The sequence below is a fragment of the Schistocerca nitens genome, chromosome 7 (genome assembly GCF_023898315.1).
Source record: "Schistocerca nitens isolate TAMUIC-IGC-003100 chromosome 7, iqSchNite1.1, whole genome shotgun sequence".
Classification (NCBI taxonomy): Eukaryota; Metazoa; Arthropoda; class Insecta; order Orthoptera; family Acrididae; genus Schistocerca; species Schistocerca nitens.
In genome coordinates, this window is record NC_064620.1 from 637,653,962 (window position 1) to 637,667,133 (window position 13,172).

Here is a 13,172-nt window from a genome sequence, read left to right on the forward strand (position 1 = left end):
CTCGGTTACCTTATGGTCGATCTCCTGTGAGTCTAGATTTTCGAATCCGACGCAAAACTGACTTAATTGTAACGTTCAGAACCTGTTCATGACGATGGAACACACAAATTGCGTCGCGATTCAATACATCGTCCTCCGGCCGACCTGTCTCCAAGGGTCTATTGCTGCCTCGGGCACCTTATGGTCGTTCTCCTGTGAGTCTAGACTTTCGAATCCGACGCAAAACTGACAGTTAATTGTAACGTTCAAAGCCTCTTAATGACGATGGAACACACAAATTGCGTCGCGATTCAATACATCGTCCTCCAGCCGACTTGTCTCCAAGGGTCTATTGCTGCCTCGGGCACCTTATGGTCGATCTCCTGTGAGTCTAGATTTTCGAATCCGACGCAAAACTGTCAGTTAATTGTAACGTTCAGTGCCTGTTAACGACGATGGAACACACAAATTGCGTCGCGATTCAATACATCGTCCTCCGGCCGACCTGTCTCCAAGGGTCTATTGCTGCCTCGGGCACCTTATGGTCGATCTCCTGTGAGTCTAGATTTTCGAATCCGACGCAAAACTGACAGTTAATTGTAACGTTCAGAGCCTGTTAATGACGATGGAACACACAAATTGTGTCGCGATTCAATACATCGGCCTCCGGCCGACCTGTCTCCAAGGGTCTATTGCTGCCTCGGGCACCTTATGGTCGATCTCCTGTGAGTCTAGATTTTCGAATCCGACGCAAAACTGACAGTTAATTGTAAGGTTCAGAGCCTGTTAATGACGATGGAACACACAAATCGCGTCGCGATTCAATACATCGTCCTCCGGCCGACCTGTCTCCAAGGGTCTATTGCTGCCTCGGGCACCTTATGGTCGATCTCCTGTGAGTCTAGATTTTCGAATCCGACGCAAAACTGACAGTTAATTGTAAGGTTCAGAGACTGTTAATGACGATGGAACACACAAATTGTGTCGCGATTCAATACATCGTCCTCCGGCCGACCTGTCTCCAAGGGTCTATTGCTGCCTCGGGCACCTTATGGTCGATCTCCTGTGAGTCTAGATTTTCGAATCCGACGCAAAACTGACAGTTAATTGTAAGGTTCAGAGCCTGTTAATGACGATGGAACACACAAATTGTGTCGCGATTCAATACATCGTCCTCCGGCCGACCTGTCTCCAAGGGTCTATTGCTGCCTCGGGCACCTTATGGTCGATCTCCTGTGAGTCTAGATTTTCGAATCCGACGCAAAACTGACAGTTAATTGTAACGTTCAGAGCCTGTTAATGACGATGGAACACACAAATTGCGTCGCGATTCAATACATCGTCCTCCGGCCGACCTGTCTCCAAGGGTCTGTTGCTGCCTCGGGCACCTTATGGTCGATCTCCTGTGAGTCTAGATTTTCGAATCCGACGCATAACTGACAGTTAATTGTAACGTTCAGTGCCTGTTAATGACGATGGAACACACAAATCGCGTCGCGATTCAATACATCGTCCTCCGGCCACCTGTCTCCAAGGGTCTAGTGCTGCCTCGGACACCTTATGGTCGTTCTCCTGTGAGTCTAGATCTTCGAATCCGACGCAAAACTGACAGTTAATTGTAACGTTCAGCGCCTGTTAATGACGAGTGGAACACACAAATCGCGTCGCGATTCAATACATCGTCCTCCAGCCGACTTGTCTCCAAGGGTCTAGTCCTGCCTCGGGCACCTTATGGTCGTTCTCCTGTGAGTCTAGACTTTCGAATCCGACGCAAAACTGACAGTTAATTGTAACGTTCAAAGCCTGTTAATGACGATGGAACACACAAATTGCGTCGCGATTCAATACATCGTCCTCCAGCCGACTTGTCTCCAAGGGTCTATTGCTGCCTCGGGCACCTTATGGTCGATCTCCTGTGAGTCTAGATTTTCGAATCCGACGCAAAACTGTCAGTTAATTGTAACGTTCAGTGCCTGTTAATGACGATGGAACACACAAATTGCGTCGCGATTCAATACATCGTCCTCCGGCCGACCTGTCTCCAAGGGTCTATTGCTGCCTCGGGCACCTTATGGTCGATCTCCTGTGAGTCTAGATTTTCGAATCCGACGCAAAACTGACAGTTAATTGTAACGTTCAGAGCCTGTTAATGACGATGGAACACACAAATTGTGTCGCGATTCAATACATCGTCCTCCGGCCGACCTGTCTCCAAGGGTCTATTGCTGCCTCGGGCACCTTATGGTCGATCTCCTGTGAGTCTAGATTTTCGAATCCGACGCAAAACTGACAGTTAATTGTAAGGTTCAGAGCCTGTTAATGACGATGGAACACACAAATCGCGTCGCGATTCAATACATCGTCCTCCGGCCGACCTGTCTCCAAGGGTCTATTGCTGCCTCGGGCACCTTATGGTCGATCTCCTGTGAGTCTAGATTTTCGAATCCGACGCAAAACTGACAGTTAATTGTAAGTTTCAGAGACTGTTAATGACGATGGAACACACAAATTGTGTCGCGATTCAATACATCGTCCTCCGGCCGACCTGTCTCCAAGGGTCTATTGCTGCCTCGGGCACCTTATGGTCGATCTCCTGTGAGTCTAGATTTTCGAATCCGACGCAAAACTGACAGTTAATTGTAAGGTTCAGAGCCTGTTAATGACGATGGAACACACAAATTGTGTCGCGATTCAATACATCGTCCTCCGGCCGACCTGTCTCCAAGGGTCTATTGCTGCCTCGGGCACCTTATGGTCGATCTCCTGTGAGTCTAGATTTTCGAATCCGACGCAAAACTGACAGTTAATTGTAACGTTCAGAGCCTGTTAATGACGATGGAACACACAAATTGCGTCGCGATTCAATACATCGTCCTCCGGCCGACCTGTCTCCAAGGGTCTGTTGCTGCCTCGGGCACCTTATGGTCGATCTCCTGTGAGTCTAGATTTTCGAATCCGACGCAAAACTGACAGTAAATTGTAAGGTTCAGAGCATCTTAATGACAATGGAACACACAAATCGCGTCGCGATTCAGTACATCGTCCTCCGGCCGACCTGTCTCCAAGGGTCTATTGCTGCCTCGGGCACCTTATGGTCGATCTCCTGTGAGTCTAAATTTTCGAATCCGACGCAAAACTGACAGTTAATTGTAAGGTTCAGAGCCTGTTAATGACGATGGAACTCACAAATTGCGTCGCGATTCAATACATCGTCCTCCGGCCGACCTGTCTCCAAGGGTCTATTGCTGCCTCGGGCACCTTATGGTCGTTCTCCTGTGAGTCTAGATTTTCGAATCCGACGCAAAACTGAGAGTTAATTGTAACGTTCAGAACCTGTTAATGACAATGGAACACACAAATCGCGTCGCGATTCAATACATCGTCCTCCGGCCGACCTGTCTCCAAGGGTCTATTGCTGCCTCGGGCACCTTATGGTCGATCTCCTGTGAGTCTAGATTTTCGAATCCGACGCAAAAATGACAGTTAATTGTAACGTTCAGAGCCTGTTATTGACGATGGAACACACAAATTGCGTCGCGATTCAATACATCGTCCTCCGGCCGACCTGTCTCCAAGGGTCTATTGCTGCCTCGGGCACCTTATGGTCGATCTCCTGTGAGTCTAGATTTTCGAATCCGACGCAAAACTGACAGTTAATTGTAACGTTCAGAGCCTGTTAATGACGATGGAACACACAAATTGCGTCGCGATTCAATACATCGTCCTCTAGCCGACTTGTCTCCAAGGGTCTAGTGCTGCCTCGGTTACCTTATGGTCGATCTCCTGTGAGTCTAGATTTTCGAATCCGACGCAAAACTGACTTAATTGTAACGTTCAGAGCCTGTTCATGACGATGGAACACACAAATTGCGTCGCGATTCAATACATCGTCCTCCGGCCGACCTGTCTCCAAGGGTCTATTGCTGCCTCGGGCACCTTATGGTCGTTCTCCTGTGAGTCTAGACTTTCGAATCCGACGCAAAACTGACAGTTAATTGTAACGTTCAGAACCTGTTAATGACAATGGAACACACAAATCGCGTCGCGATTCAATACATCGTCCTCCGGCCGACCTGTCTCCAAGGGTCTATTGCTGCCTCGGGCACCTTATGGTCGATCTCCTGTGAGTCTAGATTTTCGAATCCGACGCAAAAATGACAGTTAATTGTAACGTTCAGAGCCTGTTATTGACGATGGAACACACAAATTGCGTCGCGATTCAATACATCGTCCTCCGGCCGACCTGTCTCCAAGGGTCTATTGCTGCCTCGGGCACCTTATGGTCGTTCTCCTGTGAGTCTAGACTTTCGAATCCGACGCAAAACTGACAGTTAATTGTAACGTTCAAAGCCTGTTAATGACGATGGAACACACAAATTGCGTCGCGATTCAATACATCGTCCTCCAGCCGACTTGTCTCCAAGGGTCTATTGCTGCCTCGGGCACCTTATGGTCGATCTCCTGTGAGTCTAGATTTTCGAATCCGACGCAAAACTGTCAGTTAATTGTAACGTTCAGTGCCTGTTAATGACGATGGAACACACAAATTGCGTCGCGATTCAATACATCGTCCTCCGGCCGACCTGTCTCCAAGGGTCTATTGCTGCCTCGGGCACCTTATGGTCGATCTCCTGTGAGTCTAGATTTTCGAATCCGACGCAAAATTGACAGTTAATTGTAACGTTCAGAGCCTGTTAATGACGATGGAACACACAAATTGTGTCGCGATTCAATACATCGTCCTCCGGCCGACCTGTCTCCAAGGGTCTATTGCTGCCTCGGGCACCTTATGGTCGATCTCCTGTGAGTCTAGATTTTCGAATCCGACGCAAAACTGACAGTTAATTGTAAGGTTCAGAGCCTGTTAATGACGATGGAACACACAAATCGAGTCGCGATTCAATACATCGTCCTCCGGCCGACCTGTCTCCAAGGGTCTATTGCTGCCTCGGGCACCTTATGGTCGATCTCCTGTGAGTCTAGATTTTCGAATCCGACGCAAAACTGACAGTTAATTGTAAGGTTCAGAGACTGTTAATGACGATGGAACACACAAATTGTGTCGCGATTCAATACATCGTCCTCCGGCCGACCTGTCTCCAAGGGTCTATTGCTGCCTCGGGCACCTTATGGTCGATCTCCTGTGAGTCTAGATTTTCGAATCCGACGCAAAACTGACAGTTAATTGTAAGGTTCAGAGCCTGTTAATGACGATGGAACACACAAATTGTGTCGCGATTCAATACATCGTCCTCCGGCCGACCTGTCTCCAAGGGTCTATTGCTGCCTCGGGCACCTTATGGTCGATCTCCTGTGAGTCTAGATTTTCGAATCCGACGCAAAACTGACAGTTAATTGTAACGTTCAGAGCCTGTTAATGACGATGGAACACACAAATTGCGTCGCGATTCAATACATCGTCCTCCAGCCGACTTGTCTCCAAGGGTCTAGTGCTGCCTCGGGAACCTGATGGTCGTTCTTCTGTCAGGCTAGATTTTCGAATCCGACGCAAAACTTACAGTTAATTGTAAGGTTCAGAGCCTCTTAATGACAACGGAACACACAAATCGCGTCGCGATTCAATACGTCGTCCTCCTGCCGACCTGACTCCAAGGGTCTATTGCTGCCTCGGGCACCTTATGGTCGATCTCCTGTGAGTCTAGATTTTCGAATCCGACGCAGTTAATTGTAACGTTCAGAGCCTGATAATGACGATGGAACACACAAATTGCGTCGCGATTCAATAATTCGTCCTCCGGCCGACCTGTCTCCAAGGGTCTGTTGCTGCCTCGGGCACCTTATGGTCGTTCTCCTGTGAGTCTAGATTTTCGAATCCGACGCAAAACTGACAGTTAATTGTAACGTTCAGAGCCTGTTAATGACGATGGAACACACAAACCGCGTCGCGATTCAATACATCGTCCTCCAGCCGACTTGTCTCCAAGGGTCTAGTGCTGCCTCGGGCACCTTATGGTCGTTCTTCTGTGAGTCTAGATTTTCGAATCCGACGCAAAACTGACAGTTAATTGTAAGGTTCAGAGCCTCTTAATGACAATGGAACACACAAATTGCGTCGCGATTCAATACATCGTCCTCTAGCCGACTTGTCTCCAAGGGTCTAGTGCTGCCTCGGTTACCTTATGGTCGATCTCCTGTGAGTCTAGATTTTCGAATCCGACGCAAAACTGACTTAATTGTAACGTTCAGAGCCTGTTCATGACGATGGAACACACAAATTGCGTCGCGATTCAATACATCGTCCTCCGGCCGACCTGTCTCCAAGGGTCTATTGCTGCCTCGGGCACCTTATGGTCGTTCTCCTGTGAGTCTAGACTTTCGAATCCGACGCAAAACTGACAGTTAATTGTAACGTTCAAAGCCTGTTAATGACGATGGAACACACAAATTGCGTCGCGATTCAATACATCGTCCTCCAGCCGACTTGTCTCCAAGGGTCTATTGCTGCCTCGGGCACCTTATGGTCGATCTCCTGTGAGTCTAGATTTTCGAATCCGACGCAAAACTGTCAGTTAATTGTAACGTTCAGTGCCTGTTAATGACGATGGAACACACAAATTGCGTCGCGATTCAATACATCGTCCTCCGGCCGACCTGTCTCCAAGGGTCTATTGCTGCCTCGGGCACCTTATGGTCGATCTCCTGTGAGTCTAGATTTTCGAATCCGACGCAAAACTGACAGTTAATTGTAACGTTCAGAGCCTGTTAATGACGATGGAACACACAAATTGTGTCGCGATTCAATACATCGTCCTCCGGCCGACCTGTCTCCAAGGGTCTATTGCTGCCTCGGGCACCTTATGGTCGATCTCCTGTGAGTCTAGATTTTCGAATCCGACGCAAAACTGACAGTTAATTGTAAGGTTCAGAGCCTGTTAATGACGATGGAACACACAAATCGCGTCGCGATTCAATACATCGTCCTCCGGCCGACCTGTCTCCAAGGGTCTATTGCTGCCTCGGGCACCTTATGGTCGATCTCCTGTGAGTCTAGATTTTCGAATCCGACGCAAAACTGACAGTTAATTGTAAGGTTCAGAGACTGTTAATGACGATGGAACACACAAATTGTGTCGCGATTCAATACATCGTCCTCCGGCCGACCTGTCTCCAAGGGTCTATTGCTGCCTCGGGCACCTTATGGTCGATCTCCTGTGAGTCTAGATTTTCGAATCCGACGCAAAACTGACAGTTAATTGTAAGGTTCAGAGCCTGTTAATGACGATGGAACACACAAATTGTGTCGCGATTCAATACATCGTCCTCCGGCCGACCTGTCTCCAAGGGTCTATTGCTGCCTCGGGCACCTTATGGTCGATCTCCTGTGAGTCTAGATTTTCGAATCCGACGCAAAACTGACAGTTAATTGTAACGTTCAGAGCCTGTTAATGACGATGGAACACACAAATTGCGTCGCGATTCAATACATCGTCCTCCGGCCGACCTGTCTCCAAGGGTCTGTTGCTGCCTCGGGCACCTTATGGTCGATCTCCTGTGAGTCTAGATTTTCGAATCCGACGCATAACTGACAGTTAATTGTAACGTTCAGTGCCTGTTAATGACGATGGAACACACAAATCGCGTCGCGATTCAATACATCGTCCTCCGGCCACCTGTCTCCAAGGGTCTAGTGCTGCCTCGGACACCTTATGGTCGTTCTCCTGTGAGTCTAGATTTTCGAATCCGACGCAAAACTGACAGTTAATTGTAACGTTCAGCGCCTGTTAATGACGAGTGGAACACACAAATCGCGTCGCGATTCAATACATCGTCCTCCAGCCGACTTGTCTCCAAGGGTCTAGTCCTGCCTCGGGCACCTTATGGTCGTTCTCCTGTGAGTCTAGATTTTCGAATCCGACGCAAAACTGACAGTTAATTGTAAGGTTCAGAGCCTGTTAATGACGATGGAACACACAAATTGTGTCGCGATTCAATACATCGTCCTCCGGCCGACCTGTCTCCAAGGGTCTATTGCTGCCTCGGGCACCTTAAGGTCGATCTCCTGTGAGTCTAGATTTTCGAATCCGACGCAAAACTGACAGTTAATTGTAACGTTCAGCGCCTGTTAATGACGATGGAACACACATATCGCGTCGCGATTCAATACATCGTCCTCCGGCCGACCTGTCTCCAAGGGTCTATTGCTGCCTCGGGCACCTTATGGTCGATCTCCTGTGAGTCTAGATTTTCGAATCCGACGCAAAACTGACAGTTAATTGTAACGTTCAGTGCCTGTTAATGACGATGGAACACACAAATCGCGTCGCGATTCAATACATCGTCCTCCGGCCACCTGTCTCCAAGGGTCTAGTGCTGCCTCGGACACCTTATGGTCGTTCTCCTGTGAGTCTAGATTTTCGAATCCGACGCAAAACTGACAGTTAATTGTAACGTTCAGCGCCTGTTAATGACGAGTGGAACACACAAATCGCGTCGCGATTCAATACATCGTCCTCCAGCCGACTTGTCTCCAAGGGTCTAGTCCTGCCTCGGGCACCTTATGGTCGTTCTTCTGTGAGTCTAGATTTTCGAATCCGACGCAAAACTGACAGTTAATTGTAACGTTCAGCGCCTGTTAATGACGATGGAACACACAAATCGCGTCGCGATTCAATACATCGTCCTCCGGCCGACCTGTCTCCAAGGGTCTATTGCTGCCTCGGGCACCTTATGGTCGATCTGCTGTGAGTCTAGATTTTCGAATCCGACGCAAAACTGACAGTTAATTGTAAGGTTCAGAGCCTGTTAATGACAATGGAACACACAAATTGTGTCGCGATTCAATACATCGTCCTCCGGCCGACCTGTCTCCAAGGGTCTATTGCTGCCTCGGGCACCTTATGGTCGATCTCCTGTGAGTCTAGATTTCCGAGTCCGACGCAAAACTGACAGTTAATTGTAAGGTTCAGAGCCTGTTAATGACGATGGAACACACAAATCGCGTCGCGATTCAATACATCGTCCTCCGGCCGACCTGTCTCCAAGGGTCTATTGCTGCCTCGGGCACCTTATGGTCGATCTCCTGTGAGTCTAGATTTTCGAATCCGACGCAAAACTGACAGTTAATTGTAAGGTTCAGAGCCTCTTAATGACAATGGAACACACAAATTGTGTCGCGATTCAATACATCGTCCTCCGGCCGACCTGTCTCCAAGGGTCTATTGCTGCCTCGGGCACCTTATGGTCGATCCCCTGTGAGTCTAGATTTTCGAATCCGACGCAAAACTGACAGTTAATTGTAAGGTTCAGAGCCTGTTAATGACGATGGAACACACAAATTGTGCCGCGATTCAATACATCGTCCTCCGGCCGACCTGTCTCCAACGGTCTATTGCTGCCTCGGGCACCTTATGGTCGATCTCCTGTGAGTCTAGATTTTCGAATCCGACGCAAAACTGACAGTTAATTGTAACGTTCAGAGCCTGTTAATGACGATGGAACACACAAATTGCGTCGCGATTCAATACATCGTCCTCCGGCCGACCTGTCTCCAAGGGTCTGTTGCTGCCTCGGGCACCTTATGGTCGATCTCCTGTGAGTCTAGATTTTCGAATCCGACGCAAAACTGACAGTTAATTGTAACGTTCAGAGCCTGTTAATGACGATGGAACACACAAATTGCGTCGCGATTCAATACATCGTCCTCTAGCCGACTTGTCTCCAAGGGTCTAGTGCTGCCTCGGTTACCTTATGGTCGATCTCCTGTGAGTCTAGATTTTCGAATCCGACGCAAAACTGACTTAATTGTAACGTTCATAGCCTGTTCATGACGATGGAACACACAAATTGCGTCGCGATTCAATACATCGTCCTCCGGCCGACCTGTCTCCAAGGGTCTATTGCTGCCTCGGGCACCTTATGGTCGTTCTCCTGTGAGTCTAGACTTTCGAATCCGACGCAAAACTGACAGTTAATTGTAACGTTCAAAGCCTGTTAATGACGATGGAACACACAAATTGCGTCGCGATTCAATACATCGTCCTCCAGCCGACTTGTCTCCAAGGGTCTATTGCTGCCTCGGGCACCTTATGGTCGATCTCCTGTGAGTCTAGATTTTCGAATCCGACGCAAAACTGTCAGTTAATTGTAACGTTCAGTGCCTGTTAATGACGATGGAACACACAAATTGCGTCGCGATTCAATACATCGTCCTCCGGCCGACCTGTCTCCAAGGGTCTATTGCTGCCTCGGGCACCTTATGGTCGATCTCCTGTGAGTCTAGATTTTCGAATCCGACGCAAAACTGACAGTTAATTGTAACGTTCAGAGCCTGTTAATGACGATGGAACACACAAATTGTGTCGCGATTCAATACATCGTCCTCCGGCCGACCTGTCTCCAAGGGTCTATTGCTGCCTCGGGCACCTTATGGTCGATCTCCTGTGAGTCTAGATTTTCGAATCCGACGCAAAACTGACAGTTAATTGTAAGGTTCAGAGCCTGTTAATGACGATGGAACACACAAATCGCGTCGCGATTCAATACATCGTCCTCCGGCCGACCTGTCTCCAAGGGTCTATTGCTGCCTCGGGCACCTTATGGTCGATCTCCTGTGAGTCTAGATTTTCGAATCCGACGCAAAACTGACAGTTAATTGTAAGGTTCAGAGACTGTTAATGACGATGGAACACACAAATTGTGTCGCGATTCAATACATCGTCCTCCGGCCGACCTGTCTCCAAGGGTCTATTGCTGCCTCGGGCACCTTATGGTCGATCTCCTGTGAGTCTAGATTTTCGAATCCGACGCAAAACTGACAGTTAATTGTAAGGTTCAGAGCCTGTTAATGACGATGGAACACACAAATTGTGTCGCGATTCAATACATCGTCCTCCGGCCGACCTGTCTCCAAGGGTCTATTGCTGCCTCGGGCACCTTATGGTCGATCTCCTGTGAGTCTAGATTTTCGAATCCAACGCAAAACTGACAGTTAATTGTAACGTTCAGAGCCTGTTAATGACGATGGAACACACAAATTGCGTCGCGATTCAATACATCGTCCTCCGGCCGACCTGTCTCCAAGGGTCTGTTGCTGCCTCGGGCACCTTATGGTCGATCTCCTGTGAGTCTAGATTTTCGAATCCGACGCAAAACTGACAGTAAATTGTAAGGTTCAGAGCATCTTAATGACAATGGAACACACAAATCGCGTCGCGATTCAATACATCGTCCTCCGGCCGACCTGTCTCCAAGGGTCTATTGCTGCCTCGGGCACCTTATGGTCGATCTCCTGTGAGTCTAGATTTTCGAATCCGACGCAAAACTGACAGTTAATTGTAAGGTTCAGAGCCTGTTAATGACGATGGAACTCACAAATTGCGTCGCGATTCAATACATCGTCCTCCGGCCGACCTGTCTCCAAGGGTCTATTGCTGCCTCGGGCACCTTATGGTCGTTCTCCTGTGAGTCTAGACTTTCGAATCCGACGCAAAACTGACAGTTAATTGTAACGTTCAGAACCTGTTAATGACAATGGAACACACAAATCGCGTCGCGATTCAATACATCGTCCTCCGGCCGACCTGTCTCCAAGGGTCTATTGCTGCCTCGGGCACCTTATGGTCGATCTCCTGTGAGTCTAGATTTTCGAATCCGACGCAAAAATGACAGTTAATTGTAACGTTCAGAGCCTGTTATTGACGATGGAACACACAAATTGCGTCGCGATTCAATACATCGTCCTCCGGCCGACCTGTCTCCAAGGGTCTATTGCTGCCTCGGGCACCTTATGGTCGATCTCCTGTGAGTCTAGATTTTCGAATCCGACGCAAAACTGACAGTTAATTGTAACGTTCAGAGCCTGTTAATGACGATGGAACACACAAATTGCGTCGCGATTCAATACATCGTCCTCTAGCAGACTTGTCTCCAAAGGTCTAGTGCTGCCTCGGTTACCTTATGGTCGATCTCCTGTGAGTCTAGATTTTCGAATCCGACGCAAAACTGACTTAATTGTAACGTTCAGAGCCTGTTCATGACGATGGAACACACAAATTGCGTCGCGATTCAATACATCGTCCTCCGGCCGACCTGTCTCCAAGGGTCTATTGCTGCCTCGGGCACCTTATGGTCGATCTCCTGTGAGTCTAGATTTTCGAATCCGACGCATAACTGACAGTTAATTGTAAGGTTCAGAGCCTGTTAATGACGATGGAACACACAAATCGCGTCGCGATTCAATACATCGTCCTCCGGCCGACCTGTCTCCAAGGGTCTATTGCTGCCTCGGGCACCTTATGGTCGATCTCCTGTGAGTCTAGATTTTCGAATCCGACGCAAAACTGACAGTTAATTGTAAGGTTCAGAGACTGTTAATGACGATGGAACACACAAATTGTGTCGCGATTCAATACATCGTCCTCCGGCCGACCTGTCTCCAAGGGTCTATTGCTGCCTCGGGCACCTTATGGTCGATCTCCTGTGAGTCTAGATTTTCGAATCCGACGCAAAACTGACAGTTAATTGTAAGTTTCAGAGCCTGTTAATGACGATGGAACACACAAATTGTGTCGCGATTCAATACATCGTCCTCCGGCCGACCTGTCTCCAAGGGTCTATTGCTGCCTCGGGCACCTTATGGTCGATCTCCTGTGAGTCTAGATTTTCGAATCCGACGCAAAACTGACAGTTAATTGTAACGTTCAGAGCCTGTTAATGACGATGGAACACACAAATTGCGTCGCGATTCAATACATCGTCCTCCGGCCGACCTGTCTCCAAGGGTCTGTTGCTGCCTCGGGCACCTTATGGTCGATCTCCTGTGAGTCTAGATTTTCGAATCCGACGCAAAACTGACAGTAAATTGTAAGGTTCAGAGCATCTTAATGACAATGGAATACACAAATCGCGTCGCGATTCAATACATCGTCCTCCGGCCGACCTGTCTCCAAGGGTCTATTGCTGCCTCGGGCACCTTATGGTCGATCTCCTGTGAGTCTAGATTTTCGAATCCGACGCAAAACTGACAGTTAATTGTAAGGTTCAGAGCCTGTTAATGACAATGGAACACACAAATCGCGTCGCGATTCAATACATCGTCCTCCGGCCGACCTGTCTCCAAGGGTCTATTGCTGCCTCGGGCACCTTATGGTCGTTCTCCTGTGAGTCTAGACTTTCGAATCCGACGCAAAACTGACAGTTAATTGTAACGTTCAGAACCTGTTAATGACAATGGA